Here is a 13459-nt window from a genome sequence, read left to right as displayed (position 1 = left end):
TAATAAGGAGACTACTGTGGTTCAGGTGAATGGCTTGAACTCCAGTGGTAGAGCTAGGACTCGTGAGGCAGGTGGGTGCTTAGGAGGCAGTGTGCTCATGCCTCTGGGCCAGGTACAGTGTGGAGAGTAGAAAGCAATTTAAAATGACCCTGAGATGCCCACCATCTTTTCTGTCTGATCTTTGAAACCATTCTGGTTTCTCGCGTGTTCTGTATATCTGGGCAGATGATAATATAGAAGAGAAAAAAATACCAAAGTACTTGAGATATAGAATATATCTTGAGAACAGGTAACATAGAGAAAGTAATGATAAGCAACTTTTTTCAAGCCCTTTGTGGGTAGCAAAGTTGGAAGTACATTGCTTTGAGGAATTCAGCAACTCTAAAACTGGATGTTACCATAGTCATTCTTTTTTTTTTTTCAAATTTTTATTACCATAGTCATTCTTGACTATATGTCTTTCCATTTCAAAGTGGGTAGAGTATGAGACCAAGATAAGTATCTGTTTAAAGAAAAGTAACTCCATCCCAAGAAATTTAAGAAATAACACGTATAGCTCATACGATGATTCTGTCCTGTGCCTTGCACTGCTATCAAGACAATGGGAAATAAAGGGCTAGTTACTGGGGTGATTTGGATCTGTTTTAGATTTGGAAACAGTGGGAAGAAAAATAAAGTAAAAATATGTCTTTCAACCAAGTATCCATATGCCCATGGTCTCTCATAGATCCTTTTACTTGTGCTTTCTGCCTCTGCCCCTCCTTCTGGTCCCTGCTAGCTACACGTCTCAGCTCTCTGTTTCCTGGGTTCTGAGATACCCAAAGGGTGAAGCTCTGTCCCTTGTATTGTGAGATAAGTGCCCAGCAAGTAACATCTCATCATAGTCCCTGTTCTGCAGAAGTGAAGCCTGGTGACTGGTGGAATGATCTCTGGGTTTGGCATTTTCAGGAGGGTAAAATTCTTCAGGCCTATAGGAAGTCTGGAGCCCATTTCTCCATGCTTTGTCCTGAGGGAGCAGGCTCCATCTGGTGCCCTCTAGCCCTATGTTGTTTCCTTTAGTTCAGCAAAAGTAAAGCAGCCAGGGTCTTCCGGTCACAGCAGCTGGCTCTACAAAGGAGGGAATCCTACTGGCCTGCAGGGTCACCTCCCATGATTGAATATAAAGCAGAATTTTGGCAGACCTAGTCAAACTTACTTAAAAAGCAGAACCAATACTTTGCCAAAAATTGATGTAGTCATAGTCATTGCTTTAGTGAATATTGTATCTATATATGAAAATGGTGTGATAAGATGATCCAAGAAATGAATTTTCATGTAAATTGAACTTTTTCTTTCAGTAGCTTGGAAGACACAAGGAATTATAGAGGTATAGATTTCAAGGCTCAGAAGCCTAGGGATAGACCTGGATAATGTTGACTAATATGAATACTACTCTTTATTATTTTAAGACATACATACATACATACATATATATATATGTATATATATATATACATATATATATATATGTCTTCCATATTCTCATATTATTCCATACCTTATGTATATATAATAAAATAGAAGAACATGAGCATTTAAGGTTTATAAGCTTAAAATGGAGACACAGATTGATTACCTAAATTAAATGAGTTAACATAAAACCTAAAATAATGTTAATCTTTTTAGTCAAGTGACCTAAATTTAATGACCAGAATTAGGAAAGAGCTTTTCTCTTCACAAAATAAACTCTAAGAGATATAACTTATAAGCATCAAATGAATTTCTGTGCATCCTAAAATTGTTTTTAGTTTTTATTTATGTGTATGTGAGAGTGTGTGTGTGTGTGTGTTTGTGTAACTCTTGTCACTGCAAATGAAGGCTCATCCAGCTTTATATTAGTGGCTGGAGAATTGAACCTGGGCTAGAAGGCTTTGCAAGTAAGCACCTTTAATTGCTGGACCATTTCCCTATCCTCTGTATCCAAAAATCTTTAACCCATATTTAGCATGAAGAGAAAGACAAATCTTTCAACATCATTAACAAAAGTTTTTGTTATTCCCAATTTACTCTGTACAGGAGGACAGAACTAGGCATTGCGGTATACACTGGTAATGCCAGCATTGAAGAAGTAGAGACAGGAGGATTAGTAAAAATTCAAGGCCAGCTTGGTTTACATGGCAAGTAAAACCGTATTGTAAAATACCCAAACTGATAACAACAACAAATTAAAAACAAAACCAAACAAACAAGAAACCACCACAAACCAGAACAGGTATAGTTGGGCTTTGCAAGGACTAGAAACTGAATTAGCTGTCCCATGAACTTTCTCTTAATTTCTTCTTATCTCCTTTTTTGGTTGTTGTATGGAGAGGCATTGCTTGGGATTGAATCTAGGGCTTCACACACCCTAGGCAAATGCTTAACACTGAGTTACACTCCTGGTCTCTCATTCTAGACTTGGCGTAGGCCTTTATAAAATCTAGTATCATTTTAGTCAAGCCTGACTCTTGAAACACCTTTGTTCCTGTTCTTCTCTCAACAATGAGGGCTTCCACAGAATCTGTGCTTTATAGCAAAGGACTCTGAATTCAGCATATATATTGGGTACCACATATATTAGGTACCACACACCCATGATGTTGAACTGCCTTGGTGCTCTGGTGAAGCTAGTTGGATGAACAGTCCCTCACAGGGGACTCTGTTTCAGGCATTTTGCTTAGATCACCATGTGTAAGCCTGTGAATTGCATTTCTACCACCACATCACATTCAAGGTTACAAAGAATTAGAAAGGGCAAGTAATTTGCTCCAAGTTCTCACAGCTACTCAGCAGTGAAGCAGGGATCCCAACTTGCCCAGCTCTGTCTGATGTTGGTACTTGTAATGCGATAAATACTTGTGTTGAGGCACGTTGGGGATTATGGTGATTTTTTTCTTTTACTTGAGTTAGTTAGCTATGGCAAAAAAGCATTACAGTGGCATTTTTATATGTTCTCAAACAGTTCCCCTAACTATACTCAAATTGCAAGATTGTTAATATTTATCATAGGCTGGTTATGCTACCTCATTAGTAGTTTAAAGATTCTGTTACTTAATGTTCATTATATCTTATATGCCTTTTTATAATAAAAGGCACAAACACAAGCATTTGTCTTCTCTTTGTGTGTTTCTAAGTTTTTAAATCAGTTGATTATTTCACACTCCTTATGTCATCTTTCCATTCAATGAGGCCATTCCATTTCACAAAGGTTATTCCACAAGGTTTCATAAATAGTAATGACCTGAGATCCTCATGAAAAGTAATGTATCTCTTCAACATCAAAGCACATATTTTTGAAAAGAACCTATGCAATTATATATTTGAAAACTTTTTGTTTTGTTTTTAACCTCTGAACAAGAAACCTGTGCAACACCCTGTTTAAGTACATCTGGTAAACAATAACAGGATGCCTACTGTATGCAGGTAGGTTTGATGAGAGGCTCATTTCATGCCTTCCATAAAACTCAAAATTTCTTTGGCATGTACCATATAGGAAGACTTGGCATTGATTTCTGTGCCAGAAATTCACATTATATGGATATTACAGGAGCATAAAACATTCAATATCAGACCCTCAATGCTATTAAATGTGCTTAAGTACGGCATGAGTTCTTAAAGTTACCTAATTTAAAAGTAGCTGAGGCTTAGAAAATTATTGAGTCCATAAAAAAAAAAAAAAAACCTACCTTAAGGTTAGCCCTGTGCTCAAGTAACATTCTGGTTTAGGTTACCTAATTGTTTCATCACAATCACCTTTCCTATGAGTTTTTAAAGGATTTACTTGAAGTTAGGAATGGTTATGAATCTCAGTAGCTAGCATGTATTTTGCTTTACAACTTAACTTGCTTCCCACTTGACCCCCTGTTTGAGTAAACTTAAAAAATAAAAGACCTTTGAAGAGCAGTAGCATAATGTAGGAGGATTCTTGGTTCAAATATTACCTCTTCCATGAAGTAGCAACAGAGCTTTAGCCATTCACTGAGTCAGACAAAGCCTCATTTTCTCATCTTCCAGATGGGCACAAAAACATTGTTCTCTCCACAAAATGGGGAATGACCAAGTGGTTGCAGAATTAAGTTTGTTATTATTAGTAGAGCTTTTTGGGTAGCACTGGGCATGTAATGAAGGCTATTGTAAGTATTTCTTAGATAAATTGTTCACAAAAGTTTATCTCTTTGGAATTTTAAGCCAAACTACTAGAACAATTATATCTATCACTCTAATGGTAAAGCTCACTTCACCATGCATGTCACAAGGGATTCTCTTTCTGTAGTCCAAAGTTATTATACAAAATGTAGGTAGATCCATGCAGAAACAAGGCCAATATAGAAAAATGTACTCTATGTACATATTCACACATAGATTTGTACATAAAACTTGGCCTACAGTCAACTCTGAAATGACTTCTTGGCACAGATAAAGCTTTATTTCATCAAACTTTGTGAGAAGATGGAAAACACTATATTGTAAAAAAAAAATCCTAATAAACAGTAAGACATGATGATGACACTTTCATGTAAGATTCAGAGCAGCTCACTGAGCCACCTGCACACTGGTTATATGGACCTTAAATGCAGCTTTTTAAACTTTTGATAAGTGTTAACTATTCTGAATTTTGATTTTTAAAATGATTTTTAAATGTACTTATTAAGATCTTTAATTGCACTTCTACTGTAAAGTAATAATATCATGACTCTCAGAAATAAACCTGGATTCCAGAGAAAGGCAAACTTGCCAAGAATTACATTGAACTCCAGAGACAAACACTGAACTTTTGTTTGCTTTAAAGAGTTATTGTTAAGTTCACAGAAAACAATTAAGTAAATCATTTTTTTGAATAATAACACTTTAGTCCATAATGAAATGTTTAACTAGTTATTTTGGCCTTGACTATCCTCCATCACAAAATAATAGGATTTCAATGAAAGTAAACTTCAGTGACTTAAATAATTACTCCTTTAACTTGATTTGTTTCTTCTTTCAAAATATTCACTTTTGTTGCTCTTGACTCTCAAACTGCTCACTTCCTTAAGACAAATTGTAAATCAATTACCAAACGAATTATTCAGTTGCAATAATAACATGATATTGAACTGCTGGAATAAAATTTGTAAAAAAAAGTATCCATGTAAGGACCTACAAGGTATACAAGTGCCCATATAGTGTCAGTGACACAAGCCTAGTGTTATTGTTCAATTCTAGTTCTTGATGTGTGACAGTAAAGTTTAGGAAGCAACCTCTTGATCAATAGCGCCCTTCACTGCAGTCATTTATTCATGAATGAAGGCCCTACCATGAAATATCATCCTGCCAGACATGTCAAGAGAATCCAAGAACATTCTCTCCAGCTAAAATTTCCATAAGACATTTCATTTTTCTAAAAAAAAAAAACCCTAAATGATCATTCTTTTAAACTTAATCATTTTCATATAATGGCATTTTAAGAGATGATACTGTTTCTACTATTGTAAAAACATAGGGATGGGGAAATTAGGAAGCAAAATATCTGTTGTGTTCTAGGAATTCAAGTTTGCTTTCTCAACACAATACAAGCATTTGCATTTACTCATAAATGAATACTAATGGCATATTCAGACCTGGCATCGCTCCATGGAAATACACAGGGAGCCAGAGCCACAGCAGATATTCCACTGGGCACACATATTCTCCACTCTCCAGTACTGGACAAAGGGCCAAACAAGGGTGAGAGGCATGAGTTTTCTGAAGCTGGGTCATGGAAGGGACATGGGTTGAGAATGAAGATGGAATTTGGAGTGAAATCAAAGCTTACTGCTTCAACAGCTCATGTGAGTTTTGAGTCAACAGCTCTTGGTTGATCACCTACTTTGGACAAGATGATGATTCCCTGTGGAAGCTTTGGCTCTACAGTTCTATTTACTCAGCAGAGGAATAGGCACCCTGCTTTGAGCAACAATCCTTCTTTGTTTAAAATAACACCCCAGCTCAGTGTGCATACTGCATGCCCATGTGCTCAATAAATACTTTCTGAATGAGAGAAACTCGGTGAGTAAGAAGGTTATTCATTCAAAGACATCTGTGTGTGCCACAAACTGGTAGGAACCAGGATGCGAGAGCATCACATAAGCGTTGTAGGCGATGCCTGTTCACCAAGATGCACCAGGCAACAACTTCAAATACTCCCATCAAAGCATGGGTTCCGACTTAGCCTAGAAACCGGGACCCAGTACTTGCTGCGAATTTTCTACTGAATTCTCAGCTCATCATTTCCACATATCTGGCTTGATGAATCTATTTGAAAATGTTATTTTAAACAATAATGGGGTTTCCTTGTTTTACTAACTGAGGAAAGAGCATGTTTAAATATCCCATCATCCTTATTCCTTTTCCTTATCACTGATAAAATACCCTGTGATGAGGCAGTTAAATTTAAACAACAGTCTTCTTCCCATTACTGCTTCCTGTAAGAATAACTGTACTCAGAAGAAACCTGCGTGATGCTGATCAGTCACTGAACAATACCAACTACAGACAAAAAAGTAGACGCGCCTTCATTTCTCCTGTTAACTTCAAATGTGTTGTAACATAAATGATAGCAGAAAAAAACATTTTAAAAATAGTCATATTTAGTATCCACATTGTCATTTCTCTTTATTATCTTCAACTTCTGTCTTGTGAATATATTTGGATTAAACTATACTGTGAAAAAATTTGTCTAGAGCTCTGAAGTATGCAGAGACGAGATAGCAAAAAATCTTTCAGAAGCACTTTTTCTGACTTCTAACATGAGTTTAGAAAGGGAGCCCAATCCCTTTTGCTCTCACGAAGGCCCTACATACTGTTTGAATAAATCAGAGGAGTCACCGTGCAATTAAATGTATTCATAAAGTAATATGATATAAAGCACTTTTACAAATATTAAATCTCCCCTGAAGGGATTATTGCTTTCCATGAAGAAACTGGAGAGGGGGTGGGGGGTTGAGGGAGAGAGAAGAGAGAAAGAGAGACCACTGAGAACTAAGGTGGCCAAACAGATCCCAGTTTGCTTGGGTGTCTAGAAGCATCCAAAGAGGTGCGCCTGAGAACAGCGCCCATCAAGGTGAAATGACTCAGGAGCTGTGGTGGAAGTCCTCCTGGTAGACACCGTGTGTGTGTGTGTGTGTGTGTGTGTGTGTGTGTGTGTGTGTGTGTGTGCGTGCGCGCGCGCGCGCTCAAAGCGGGGCTGGGGGTGTGCTGATGAGCGGAGTGGTGGTGTGTGTAAGGGTGTGTGTGTGTGGGGGGGCTTCTCCAAAGAGTAGATACCTCACCCACACTTTAACTGAGTTTATGTCTGCTGCCTGCCCTCTGTTTTTCTTTCAATGATCCCACTCCCCTAAAGCTGTCCTCCAACTGAAAATGACAGGATACAGTCATCAGAGAAGTGGCCAAGCACAAACCCCCACAGTCCGCCTAGGGCCGAGTGAAGGTGGGTGCCCTCGCTTTGGGTAAGAGATTGAGAGACCTATGGGTGGGTGGGCTGACTCTGACTGTCTGAATTTTCCCGGAGGCATCCGCTCCCGCTCCCGCCGTTTCCCATCCCACTATTTAAACCCCCCACCCTCCCCCAAGACCCAGCAAACGTCTCCAAAGTCTCCCAGGCAGTGCCCAGGGAAACCGCGCCCTACCAAGTGCTAGGGGCCAGATGCTACTGTGGGGGGATTTCTCTCTCCATCACTTCCACCGCATCCCTGAAGTCTGAGCCAGGGGTTCCGGCTCCTCCCCGCGCGACACCCTCTCACTCACCATCTTCCCCGCGGCGGCCCAAGCGGCGCGGCGGGAGCCCGGGAAGTGGCGGCCGGCCGGAGACTGGTCTCGCCCGACCCACGGACGGCTGCTGCGGTCCCGGCGGCGGGCGGTCCAGGACTTTGGGATGCTGAGCTCGGCGGCGGGAGGACGGCTTAGACTGGGCCAGCGGAGCTCTACGTGCGCGCGGGGACCGGGCGAGGTCGGGGAGGGGAGGGACGGCGACAAGTAGTGGAGTTTAGGGCGCGTCCCCCGCACTTGCCCGGGAGGCGGGAGCCAGGTGCGGCAGGGCGTGCTCCCGCGGCGCGGGCACGGCACGGGCAGCGGTGGGATCCCGGGTCTGCGCGGGGTCGGGGACCGCCGCAGACTCGCCGCGATAGGAGGTTCGCATCCTCCTCGCCCCGCGAGGACCCCCGCGCGTGGGGATGGCGAGAGGCTCGGGCGACCGCGGTCACGATCCGGCGGCGGCTCCCACGCGACGCGCCCGGGATGTCCCTCCCTGCGTCCTGCGGCTGCCGGCGCCCAGCCGAGGACGCCCGGCTCCCGGCGCTGTCACGGCCGCCGCCCGGTCCCCGCGCGCCCCAGCCGGCCGCTGCCTCCCAGAGACGTGCTCGGCGGTGCGCGCGCGCGCGCGCGGCTGTCTAAGCGAATCTCTTCCCCTCCATCACACGGGCGCACGGGAGGGACCCGTCGCCGGCGAGCAGCTGCAGAGTGGCTGCCGGCGCACACCCTCCCGGCTCTCGTCCCACCCACCCCGCCCCGACTCCTCCTCGCCCTCCCTCCTCCCTCGGCTCCTCCTCCAGCCGCTGCTCCCGGACTCCCCAAGGCGGCGGGGAAACCGCCTGGAGAAGGCGGAGGAGAGGGTGGGGAAGGACGCGCAGGTGTCTCGGGCGGGTGGCATGGGTGCGGGCAGCCGAGCCTCTGGCTGCGGGCGGAGGGCCGGGCCTTGGGCGGAGAAGGGCGCCCGAGAGGGAGGAATTACCCGGAGGCTGAAGTCCTGCGGCTGAACCGAGTCGTATCCCACCCAGGCGCGGGAAGCTCCAGCCATCAGCTTGGTGGGGTTGCCGGTGGGGAGGCTAGGACTCTGAACGAAGTGAGGTCACAGCTTAGGGAATCTGACCGTATGACGAGAGTGGCCGAAAGCTGAGACATATGGATGGGAGGGACCCAGTCCCCGAGGAGCTGAGACAGGTCCCTCTGGGGCTGAGGGATTAGATCCAGAGCTCGGGGCAGGGCCACACAGGTGTCCAGCGAGCTGGCTTCAGTGTCACCCTTCCAGGTGAGAGAGCCCGAGGATGTGAGGGGCGGGTGGTCTTCGCTGTGGAGATCAGGCTGCTGTGCGCACCCGGAGTCACAGGGGGCGATCACCGCCTGGCTGGCAAGAGGAGATCGGACTTTGCTAGCTCAGCGGGCCAGAGTCCCAAAGCACACTCACCTTCCCAATCCCTGTCCCTAACCCCACGGCTCCAGCCGCGCCGCAGGCGAGAGAGCTGATTGCAAGCGCAGTTTTCTGTACGTTTGCGGCGAGGAAAAGGACCCGCCTGCTCTGAGGAAGCCGATCTGTGCACGGCTTCTCTCCTAACTCTAGTTCTCTCATGCAACCCTGCCCAACCAATATTAGCAAGAAATTATTAATCATTGGTAACTTTAAAAAGAAAATTTCTCAAGGGATGTTTGAAAATAAAATCCCCCATTTTTTTCCCTTTTCTCTCCCCACTCTTTCTGTAGAAGTCTTCCCCTCTCGCTTACATTTTCTAGTCTGCATGAGATACACAGGAAGGGAAAGAGATCACCATATTATTACCGATGACAGCTTGTTACAGTCATAGAATGCAAAGTTGAGTCAACCTGGGGTCACTGGAGAGGACCAGTCCATTTAATTAACGCTCTGCTAGCGTGATCGCCAGCAACAACTCTCCGGAAAGAACTGTTGTCCTTTCTTCGGTACCCATTCACTTTTATTATGGTAATTTCACTCCGTTAATTCAATCTATCTGAAATTGAAAGGTCGGCTGCAATTCACAAGGCACAGGATTTCTGGATTCTCACTCAGAAGCCCGCCTCACCTCCTCCAGTCGCACCGTCACCAAAAGGTCATGAGCTCGGTCAAAGGTTCATTTTTTTTTTTTTTTTAAAGCTATTGGGCTGTATGGCCTGAAAGATAAAGCTGTTAAGTTCTCGGCGATATGTTTAATCTTAGTAAACTTATTTCCCAACTACTCAGACAAAATCATAAGCTCAGCGGTACAAGCAAATGCATACTGTGTAATGTATGGAGCAGGAGGAGAGGTGGCTGTGAGCCAGATATGTGATCCATTAACCTCTTTAGCTCTTTTTTTTTTTTTTTTTTTGGCAGCAATAGCATACAATCACATGCTTATGTTTGAAAGACGGATCTTTTTCCATCACAAAATCACAATGCCGCATTATACTCTAAAATAAAACTCGAACAATAAAAGTAATAAGAAAGGAAGAAACACAATTCGCTTTTTTTTTTCCTGAACAAATGTTGCTGTTCTGTTTTTCTTGATAGTGCAAAAATGCTGAGATGCAATAAAGTCTACAAAGACATGACAATACACTTTGAAGAATGCTTCATTGTGTCCATCTTTGAATTAGTGAACTATTTAAAATGTTTACTTGGTTATTTTTTAATCGACGTGCAATTTCTTTTGAACCAGAAAGATTGCGGAGTAGTAGGAGGACGGGTGTGATGCGTGTGTTTTCAAGGCGCCATTCAATAAGCTATGGCTTCTCAGCAACAACTCTCAGAGCCTTCTTAGCCTGGGTCCTTGATGAACTGAGAGACTGTTGTTTACACAGGGCAGATCACACCTTGGGCTGGGAGCAGAACAGACCTGGTAATCTAAGCACCTGGGGAGGGGGGAGGACTGGATTAAGGACCATGAGCTTCCTTAGCTCCTGTAGATGATGGTAAAGTTAAAGGTGGGGGGGTGAGTGAGGTATAGTATTTTAGTAGAAGTATCTTGGTATTATGCTAAATTAAACATGACTACACACCAAAGTAGCATATCCAGAAATATTTTTAAAATAATATTTTGCAGTCACAGAAACAAACATTAGGCTTAATCCCCACAACCAAATAAAGTGCACAGCAATGAAAACATTTGGTTAATTACCAAACAAGTGTTCTTTGGGTAAAGAATATATATATATATATATATATATTTTTTTTTTTTTTTTTCTTGAAGATCATCAAGTTCAAGATCATCTTGTCATAGCAAAGTGGAACTACTCCATGTTTTATACATGTTTACAGTTAATAGGAAACAAAGAGTAGCTGACCTACCTTCTGTGGTGGTTTGATTCAGGTGTCCCCTATAAACTTAGGTGTTCTGAAGCTAGGTTCCCAGCTGAAGGTAATTGGAAATTAAAGCCTCCTGGAGGGAGTGTATTTTTGGGGGCGGGTTTATGGGTGTTACAGCAAGTTTCCCCATGCCACTGTTTGGCACATTCTCCTGTTGCTGTGGTCCACTTTATGTTGGCAAGGGAGTGATGTCCACCTTCTGCTCATGCCATCATTTTCCCTTGCCATCGTGGAGCTTCCCCTTGAGCCTGTAAGCCAAAATAAGCCTCTTTTTCCCAGAAGCTGCTCTTGGTTGGGCGAATTCTACCAGCAATGTAAACCTGACTGCAACAGTAAAGTACAGAGGAGTGGGATTGCTGCTAGACATCTGACCATGGTTTTGGCCTTTTGGAGCTGATTTTCAAGAGGAATATGGAAGGTCTTGAAACCTTGGCCTAAGAGATGCCTTGCAGTGCTGTAAAGTGCAGCTTGATGAACTATTCTGGTCAGAGTTGAAAGGCCTAAATGCAGTAAGAACTATGGACTGTGAGGTTTGGCTTATGAGGGTGAGAAAGAGCTTGGCCTGGACTGGGCTAGCAGTTTGTGTGGGAAGCTTGCTGTTATGCCTAGGGCCTGAGAAGTCATGCAGGGTTGCTTTGTGTGGAAATTAACTGGTGTGAGCAGAGGAATATGGCACAGAAAAACTGAAATCTTTGAGTAAACTAATGCCTGTTCAGCTGCAATTGAGAGATTACAACCTTTGAGATTGGACCAGCTGGCCTGCACTGGGGCAATAGGAAGAATGTATACTCTTTTGAAGGAGCCTGAGTGCTCAAGGAGTGTCCTGTTCTTCCAAGTCTTCTTTATTCCCCCCTGGATTAACAAATTGGCACCCTACCTGGTATTATGGAGTATAAGAAATGCAGGAAAGAGAGGGTCACTGAGTTTGCAACACAGTCTTGTGTTCTGGAAATAGTCATGGGCAATGTGAAGCAGGTTTGCTTGTTGCCTGCATAGAGACCCCATGGGGCCATGAGGGTGAACCATGGATTGCAGTGAAGACCCAGTGGAGATGCTGGGACCATGATATGGCTGCCAATTAGAGCTGCTGGCCCAATGAAGTTTCCCAGGACTGTAAATAGCCTAATTGGAGGGGTGGAATTGGAACACCAGAGACTTGTTGCTGGTTAGAATTAACAGACTTGGAGATTTCTCACTGGCTAGAGTTGCTGGACTTGAAGCTATGGAGTTTGATGTTTGACTTGGTTATTTTGGCTGAATGTTTCTTTGCTATGCCCAATGCCATCTTTTGCAGTGTGAATGCTTATGCCATTATGGGTTTGGAGGGGGGATTTTTTTTTTTTTTTGTATCATGGCTCAGTTAAAAGATCTTGGATGCTGGGGATGTTTGAACAACATTGGGATTGATAAAAACTATGGGGACTGAATACATTGTATTTTACATCATGTATGGATATCAGTTTATGGGGGCCAGGGGTGGAATGTGGTGGTTTGCTTCAGGTGTCCCCCATAAACTTAAGTGTTCTGAAGCTAGGTTCCCAGCTGATGGTAATTGGAAATTAAACTTTCCTGGAGGGAGTGTATTGTTGGGGGCAGGCTTATGGGTGGTATAGCCAGTTTCCCCGTGCCACTGTTTGGCACATTCTCCTGTTGCTATGGTCCACTTTATGTTGGCCAGGGGGTGATGTTGGCTTTCTGCTCATGCCATCATTTCCCCCTGCCATCATGGAGCTTCCCCTCAAGTTTATAAGCCAAAGTGAATCTCTCTCTCTTTTTTTTTTTTCCCCCAGAAGCTGCTCTTGGTTGGGTGATTTCTACCAGCAATGTGAATCTGACTGCAACACCTTTCAAAATTATTTTTTCTTTCAACCAGGAACCTCTGCATTGGGAGTGAGTTGGATATTAAAGTGTCCATTGCTAGGGCTTCTATGTGTCAACGACTGAAGATGAAAAGATGCATGGACTCCCCCCCCCATCTCCATGGAGTGAAGTCAGTAATCACTACCATCATAGGAGTAGATGTGGTGGTCCATGGCCCTTCTCTTATAAGGAGACCCTGCTACATATAAGGGCACTGCTCTTATAAGAGGTCTCCATGCTGCATCATGGTAATGGAGCATCTCTTGTTTGAAAGATATGCTTTTTGTATTGTGTTGTGCTGTGTTTACTTATGGGAGATCTCAAAATATGAGACCAGAATATGGGGGGGCCTTTCCAAGGAAAGGGTTGGATCCTCAGGCAGTGTGTTAGAAATCTATGTAGAAAATGTAGAGAGAACTTCACCTCTCTTGATGCATAGACCAATGCTGGCCAATAGAAAAGCAGGGCAAGGCAAAAATGTGAGCTGCAGAT

General features: G+C 43.5%; 1 protein-coding gene across 2 annotated transcripts in view; it reads right to left on the bottom strand.

The window, feature by feature from the left end:
• Hs3st5 (heparan sulfate-glucosamine 3-sulfotransferase 5) overlaps positions 1-9009 on the bottom strand; it is a 276189-nt gene extending 267180 nt beyond the window's left edge. Inside the window, exon 1 of one of the 2 annotated variants that reach the window (XM_004660647.2) lies at positions 8762-9009. The gene's annotated coding sequence lies outside the window, so the exon portion shown is untranslated. Of the gene's footprint in view, positions 1-7779; positions 8094-8761 lie in introns of those variants that run through there. The other variant, XM_045154544.1, reaches the window with a different exon arrangement.
• Positions 9010-13459: the final 4450 nt, after the last annotated feature.

The sequence above is a fragment of the Jaculus jaculus genome, chromosome 7 (genome assembly GCF_020740685.1).
Source record: "Jaculus jaculus isolate mJacJac1 chromosome 7, mJacJac1.mat.Y.cur, whole genome shotgun sequence".
Taxonomy (NCBI): Eukaryota; Metazoa; Chordata; class Mammalia; order Rodentia; family Dipodidae; genus Jaculus; species Jaculus jaculus.
This window is presented reverse-complemented; position numbering and strand designations above follow the sequence as displayed.